We start from the raw sequence: 6,917 nt of genomic DNA on the forward strand, positions 1-6,917 counted from the left end.
TGGCTCGGGGGGAAATCAAAGGAAAGATGACTTTGTTACCAACCCAGCTGCAACTTCCTGCTCTGGCTAGAAAATACCCTAGGAGGTGACTTGTTAGAGGACTGCATGCCTCTGCCTTGCCTTGCTTCCCCATAATAAATGAATAGTGAACTTGTAGGGCAAACACTGAAGGGCAAGGGAAAGGTGGAATTCCCAGAAATTATCATCAATATGTAAGCACAAAGACACTCTCTGTCTTCCACCTCTCAGATTCCTATAAATAGAGTTTTTCTGTGAGGGAGAGGGCTTTCCTCCACCCCGCACAAGCTATAAACCAAGAACCCTGACCAAGTGGCACTCCTGTCAGTTCGGAGCAACACCTCTGAGTTCAGGGAGGTGACCCAGACCCCACCCAGGGTCAATGAGCTGGTTTCCATCAGAGATGTGTTCTTTATAGTTCCCCTTTCTGCTCCCCCAGCCTTTAGTCCTTCTGCTGCCCAAGGTCTTCCCCCCTTGGGGTTTTGCTGTATGTGACATGCAGCTCGTGGCTCTTGCCACACCGGAGATTTTGCACTGAACCTCACATCAAGGAGGGCTGGCCAGCCCGTCCTGGCATATTTGCTCACATCTAACGGGATCTTTTCCTAACTGCCGTGCCTTCAGACTCAAATGAACTCTGAAACCAGAATTTGTGTCACAACATTGCTAAAAGACTATTGCCAAATTGTGTTTATGGTGAAAAATGGAAGCACAGGACCCGGCCCTTTCGGAGGGGCTGGAGGGAACACAGCCGGTGTTTTGACAAGCAGCTCAGTGGTTACAGCTGATATGCTATACAAGCATAGGAGTTATTTTGGAAGAACAATGGTGACATTTTAGTATGAGCCACTGATTTTCAGCAAAACAATGACATTCTGGAAGGGAAATGCTTTATCTTTCAAAAGCGGAATTGTTCAGGTGCAGTGACAGAAGTGCCAGCATGAAGCAGATTACTTATATTGGACTTAATTTCAGATGTTCGTGGGGGTACAAGACTTTGCTATCTGGCCTTGCAAAACCACCCTCTGTGTTAGAGTGGGTGTGAAACAGGGAACCCGGGTGAAGAAGTCAGTGGTGCCTCACCTGGAGAAGAAAGCTGGATCCCCCATTGACTCAAGGAACCTGCCCAAGGTGTGATGCTATTCAGTCTTCTAATTAACCAGCAGGATGCCCTAGCTCAGCGTACACTTACTAGATTTGCAGGTGAATAAGTGCGAGGTACTGCAAAATTAACCTGTGTGTAAATGGAAAGGATGCAGAGCAACTGGACAGGCTGTGGTCCTTCAGAGAAGAGTCTGAAGATTATGGCAGACCACCAGCTGAATCAACAGCCTGATGAAAGAAAGGGTGCAGGGATGATGGTTTGGCCTCAGGAAGAGAAAACTGGAAAAGCAGATGAGAGCAATCTTCAAAAACTGCTGCAAAAGAGAGAGGGAAGGATCAGTTCTCCACATGCACGATGGAGAAGAGGAGAAGAGGCAGCTTAAGTTTCAGCGCAGAGGTTCAGACTGAATTTTGCTGAAAGCTGGGAGGGGGGAAGATAGCGAAGCAGGGCTATAGCCCTGCTGCCAGCTTCTGCCTGCTGAAGGTCTCTGGCTGCTCAGAAGGGACAGCAGCAAAGCAGGTCCTGCCATGGGGCAGCTGTGGAGATCTCCCTGCTCCTCCCTGGGGCTGTAGCTCTGTTTTCATGGGGCCGATGATTTGGACCCAAAGGGTGTAGCGGAAACCCCAGCTCCATTCCTCTGGGCTGGCAATAATTTATTCTTGCAACCAGGTATTTTTTAATTACCTTCCAGCGGTCTGTGCAGCCCTTCGCTTTGCTGTGATTATGTTACTGCTCCTAGACCCAGCGAAAGAGGATATGCGGTAACAAGTCAGAGCAGAGGAAGGCTTACATTTCAGCTTACTTGTGTGCTAATCTGCATCCTCTTTTCCGAAATCCTCTTAACCTCTGTGTTTTTTCAATCACCTGTGTTTGCACCAAACATTACTACAGCGGACAAAAATGGAGCAACAGAAGATACCTTAATTTCCAGCCTGATGAACTCCGCTAGCTAACTAACCCACTAAGGTATTTATGAATAGACTAAATGGCATGATCTGCTGATAATTTGATCTGAAAGTGTCTGGTCGCTGCTCTCTTTCTTGCCCCACCTATTGTCTGGTCGAGCATTGTAATTTCAGGCTTTGCTCGGTGTACTCGTCTTTTGAGAAGACTGTGACCAAGTAATCGAGGCTGTCATCACAGCAGAACCTGGCTCAGGAGTCAAAAATCTCCCCACTGGTCTTTTTTCATTTCCTGGCTCAGCATCAGGGGAAGAGATTATGTGATCTGATAGGTAAAATTATCCCATCAGAGGTGAATGTCCTCATAAAAGGCTTTTGCAGGCCTGGTTGTGTGATATCCCTGAGAAGGCTACATTCACTCGGAGCCCTTTATTGAAGGGAATGCTCAGTCCCTATGGAAACTCCACAGGACAAAAGGTGATTCTATCTGCTAAGACACCGCAGCTACACACACACAGGTCAAGGATGCAAAACTGTTGCATTTTCCTGGTTGGGAAAACAAAAACAAAAAAAGGGAACAACAACAGAACACCCCAATGTTGGATGTTTGGCACAAAACTGAGAGCTGTATTTTCCCAGCTGGTTAAAATCTGGGAGACAAGCACTGTGTGGCCTGTTTGTCCAGAAATTAGAGTAAAAAATCTAGAAGTTTTAGTTGCATTTTGTGGGGAGACCTAATAAGGTTCAATGGATCTGCAGAAAGAAAAATAGAAATCTTTCTGGGAGTCCTTCTTCGAGACCCCTGTCTGGGTCTCGAAGGAGGAAAAGGGGAGAAGCAGCTCAGTGGTTGTGCCGAGGGGCCGCAGGCTGTGGAGCAGCAGAGCCATGGGTGAATTCAGCCCTGGCAGGATCGCATGCTGAGCCCTGCCATGCCCTTCATCACCCCAAATCCCCCGATCTCAAACCAAGGAGAGCCCTCTGCAAGGGTCTGGATTTGTTCCTGCATCTTGGGGAGATGGGGGGAGATAAAGGCGAGCACGTTGCACGGCTGAAAAGTGTGTTTTCAATTAAAAGAAGAAAAAGCTCCAAAATGCACAGTGGGTTAAGCATTACAGTAAAAAGCATTCGAGCTGCTCTTCCATTGAGATGTAACCAACAGTTTATGTGTGTGATTGCAGGCAGGTGGTTCCTGTTCGTATTAAAAATGAGTAATCCAAGCTCTCAGAGGATTTCTTCAGAGACAATCTGGACAGACCTGGAAGTCCAACGTGCCTTTTAAGCCCTAAGTGTTTTCCCTCCGCATCCCAGAGTTCTCCTTTCCAAGCACTTGGCCAGCAGAGCGGGATCATCTCGCTCCCCAGTCAGGGAGGGAAAAACCTGGTACCATAAATCCAGAGCCCCCCCGTGCCCCGAAGCCTCCAGGCCTCCAGCTTCCCATCAGAGCCTTGCTGCTCCGCGGGGCCACCCCGGCTCACGAGAGGGGATTGCTTGGGGTGATGAGCACCAGGGACGGTGAGCACCAGGCGCAGGTGGCATGGGGATGCTGCTCAGATGCCCTCTGTTGTCCCTGCTCGGCTCCAGAAACACCCGATCTCTTCTGACAGCGGAGTGGCTGCAGCTCCCCTCTGCTTTTGGGTACGGTTGTTTTGAGATTCTCACCCCCAAAGTGCCCACCCCTCTCCCTATCGCACAAAGGAGAACAACAACAAAAAAAAAAACAACTAATAATATTTTAGAAGAAGGCCTGAAGGCTGCATTGCCATTTAACTTGATCGCCCGGGGGAATAAAAGAATACCACATGCGGAGATCTTTTACTTAACATTGCGATGTTTAATCTTGCCCAGTCAGCAGTTTTTGAACATATTCCAGGAAAGCTTTTAAGCCTGATAAAGCCGGGGCTTTTGCATTTTCAAGTGATACTTTAGCTACAGATGACATGCTCTACTTGTCATTTGGCTTTAAAGGAAGGTAATTAAAATCTTCCTAAGAGTACGGTTACACCGGGGAAAGAAATAACATAAACTAAAATAAAGAGAGAGAGAGAAGCCCACAAAAATGCAATTTAGCAGATGAAAAATGTAAAGAAAAACTGCTAAAAGATAAAAGTATCAAATGCACAATAGCAGTTTGCCGAAGAAGGACTAATGATATGGGAGGTACTGCAACTTGCACAGGGAGAACATGGGCAAGGCTAGGGAATTTCCAGCACATATTTTAGCAATTTTTAGGGCCACTGGAAGCCACAAGACAGACTTACAAAAGGCTGGAAGCTCCACGGCAGTCCTGGCTGCAAAAGACATGCTCCGTTCGGCAAGGTGTGAAGAAGAGAGAAAAGACAAATCGAGATGTGATCCCCTGCCCCTTGCTGGGTGGGTGCAAGTGAAGTTTTTCAGCAGCCTGGGGGGACAGTGACCCCCTGTGATGGCCACCCACAGCCAGTCAGGTTGGGCTCCAAATCATCGTCCCTTCTGGGGCTTGGAGCACAAGCTGGCTCCCAGGTGAAGACAATGATGCTGGTGAAGCCATGCAAGACCATTCCCCTGGTGGAGGAAACGGTCCGTGCCTGCAAAGGGGTTCCCCAAATCCGTGCTGGGAAGTGAGGACCATCAGGAAGTGCAGCCTTGGCACAAGGGTGGTGGGAGGGGGACAGCAGCTCCAGCCCCTGGCGCACATCTCAGCACTCAGCACATTTCTCCCCAAAAGCATGACAGCAGGATCTTCTTCCCTTCTCCTTCAAGAACGCCTCACACTGTCTTGTCATCAGAGTTTTGACCTGTGGGGAGGAAAAGCAATGTGGCTGAGGTGTATCATTCCCAAAGACCCTCACTGCTCCCGAGCAGCTGCAATAGTTCAGACACCTTCCAGCGTAAAAATGGGGAAATGAAATTTTCTCCTAGGATCACATGAAGCCTGCATCATTCAACAGCCTCTGGCATGCTCAGCCATCGGGAGAGGCCCGCTGATGAGTTCAGCAAACACAGACACTATCCATCTTTCCGGGATCAGATGTAAAATAGAAATCCTGTTTGTTCGGGTCGTGATCTGATACCAGAGTGGACGGAGCAGCTGGTGACTTGGGACCTGGAACTTCCCTTGTGATGCCATGTTCCCCCGAGCCACGAATTTATTAGTATCATTTGCTGCTATAAAATTGGCAACCTTTCTGCATGTTCACTGCATGTATTAGTTTTCCTTTTTTAGTGCTTATCGTTCCCTGTTGCCTGTATCTTCCTCCCTGCTCTGAAGAGGCACAAATGCCAGCTGGGAAGACAGGCAAATTTTGTCCTTGGACAGAAGAGCAGAAGAAAGACTATTGCAACAAGCCCAACTGCGATATGCTCAGATTTTATGGTGAAGATATCCCTGTCTGTGCCCAGAATGGACCCTTTTCTTTATTAATCTAAGGCAGTAGGTGCTGTACCCATGGGCTTTGCTGGAACCGTTATCCAAAAGCCATGCTTCATTTATTTTCAAGTCTAGTTTGTGTCTGCAACACTGCAATGGAAAAAGCTCAAATAAAATTGCTTCCTTGCATACTTCCCTTCATGGCTGATCCTGCACAGGGCATGTACAGTTCCCACCCGTGGTCACTGGGACTAAAATCCATCCTCCCTTAGAAAATATGTGGCCGCTCTGAGCGTGGCATTGGCAGCATCTTTTTTGAGGGTGAATGGCTGGTCTCTCATTTTTGTGAAACCCCACAGGATCTTTTTAAGGATGGGTGTGTTGGTCTGGTGGGAAGTCAAGGTGTTGAGATGCTCTGGACTGAAGCCACCCCCGTGTAGAAGCACTGCTACCTCGACACGTGGCAGCCGCGGCACGGGGATGGACCTGCCCCCTTGGGGTGGAGATGCCACCATCAAAGGCAGCTCAGGTTTTCCCCTTGCTCCACCAAATACGCACCTCTGTCTCCAGATGGAGTCGTCTCCGGGGTTACATCTGACAAAAATTCCTCCCTGACCTAGAAATCTTCAGAGGACTTGAAAGCTTTCCTATCCCAACAGACCAGTTTTAGCACCACAAAGCCTTTGCTGGCGAGTCCTAGCGGCAGGTGCAAAATGAAGAAAACCCAAACCCAGAAGCCGACATACCGTGCTGCTCCCACGGAGACTGGAGGAATGGCAGGAAAGCTGCATGCAGTAGCGGAGATGAAAGATGCTGCAATGACTTTTTGCTGACATGTACAAATGTGATCCTGACTATTAACTTTAATGACCTGCCATTATGTGAGGGAAAAAGAGGGAGGGATCTAATTTTTTGGTAATTACTTTAATTGCCACCCTGTGGTCTTGTTTCGTGCCGCTGGTTTTGCAGTCAGGTGAAAAAAAAGAAAAAACAACAACAACAACAACAAAACAACCCTCTGGTATCTCAGATTTGTTTTTTCTCCTGTCCCAGCTGTGCAAAATTCAGTCATCTATGGAACCTGGAAAATGATTTTGCAGATTTAAATGCAGCAAACAAATCAGAGCTCCATTCTTTAGTATGGCCTTGAAATGACAGAACTGTTGCTACAGATGAGTCTTGGTAATTAAAATACAATTGAGCTCTTAAACAAACCATGGGTTTGCAAAGCACAAAGTGGTGAAACTGGGAGAGGCCATAAGCAGAGAGATGGAGTGCATTTCCTTCTGCGTGAGGAAGACTTGATTGTGTAAGGGCAGTTTGTTCATGTTGAGGGCTCTGTTAAAGTTAATGAGACTAATTTCCTTCATGTCAAGGCTGCAAGATCAGGCCCTCATCCCTGCGGGATTTCAGTCCCCAGCACTCAGCAGGGGACTCAGCTGGAGCAGAAACAGGGGCACCCATGGAGAGCAGGGTCCTGCTGTGGGAGAGATTTATTTATTTATTTTTTCATATTCTGTAATATCTGTTATCTGTCCATTACTCC

At 47.8% G+C, this 6,917-nt stretch overlaps 1 long non-coding RNA gene across 1 annotated transcript; it reads right to left on the bottom strand.

The window, feature by feature from the left end:
- Positions 1–3,835: 3,835 nt before the first annotated feature.
- Positions 3,836–6,297, bottom strand: LOC310881775. The gene is made up of 2 exons (XR_014572587.1): positions 6,118–6,297; positions 3,836–4,799 (listed from the first exon to the last, which is right to left on the bottom strand). It is a non-coding gene; the product is annotated as an uncharacterized lncRNA (long non-coding RNA).
- Positions 6,298–6,917: the final 620 nt, after the last annotated feature.

This window comes from Anser anser, assembly GCF_964211835.1.
Source record: "Anser anser genome assembly, chromosome: 15".
Classification (NCBI taxonomy): Eukaryota; Metazoa; Chordata; class Aves; order Anseriformes; family Anatidae; genus Anser; species Anser anser.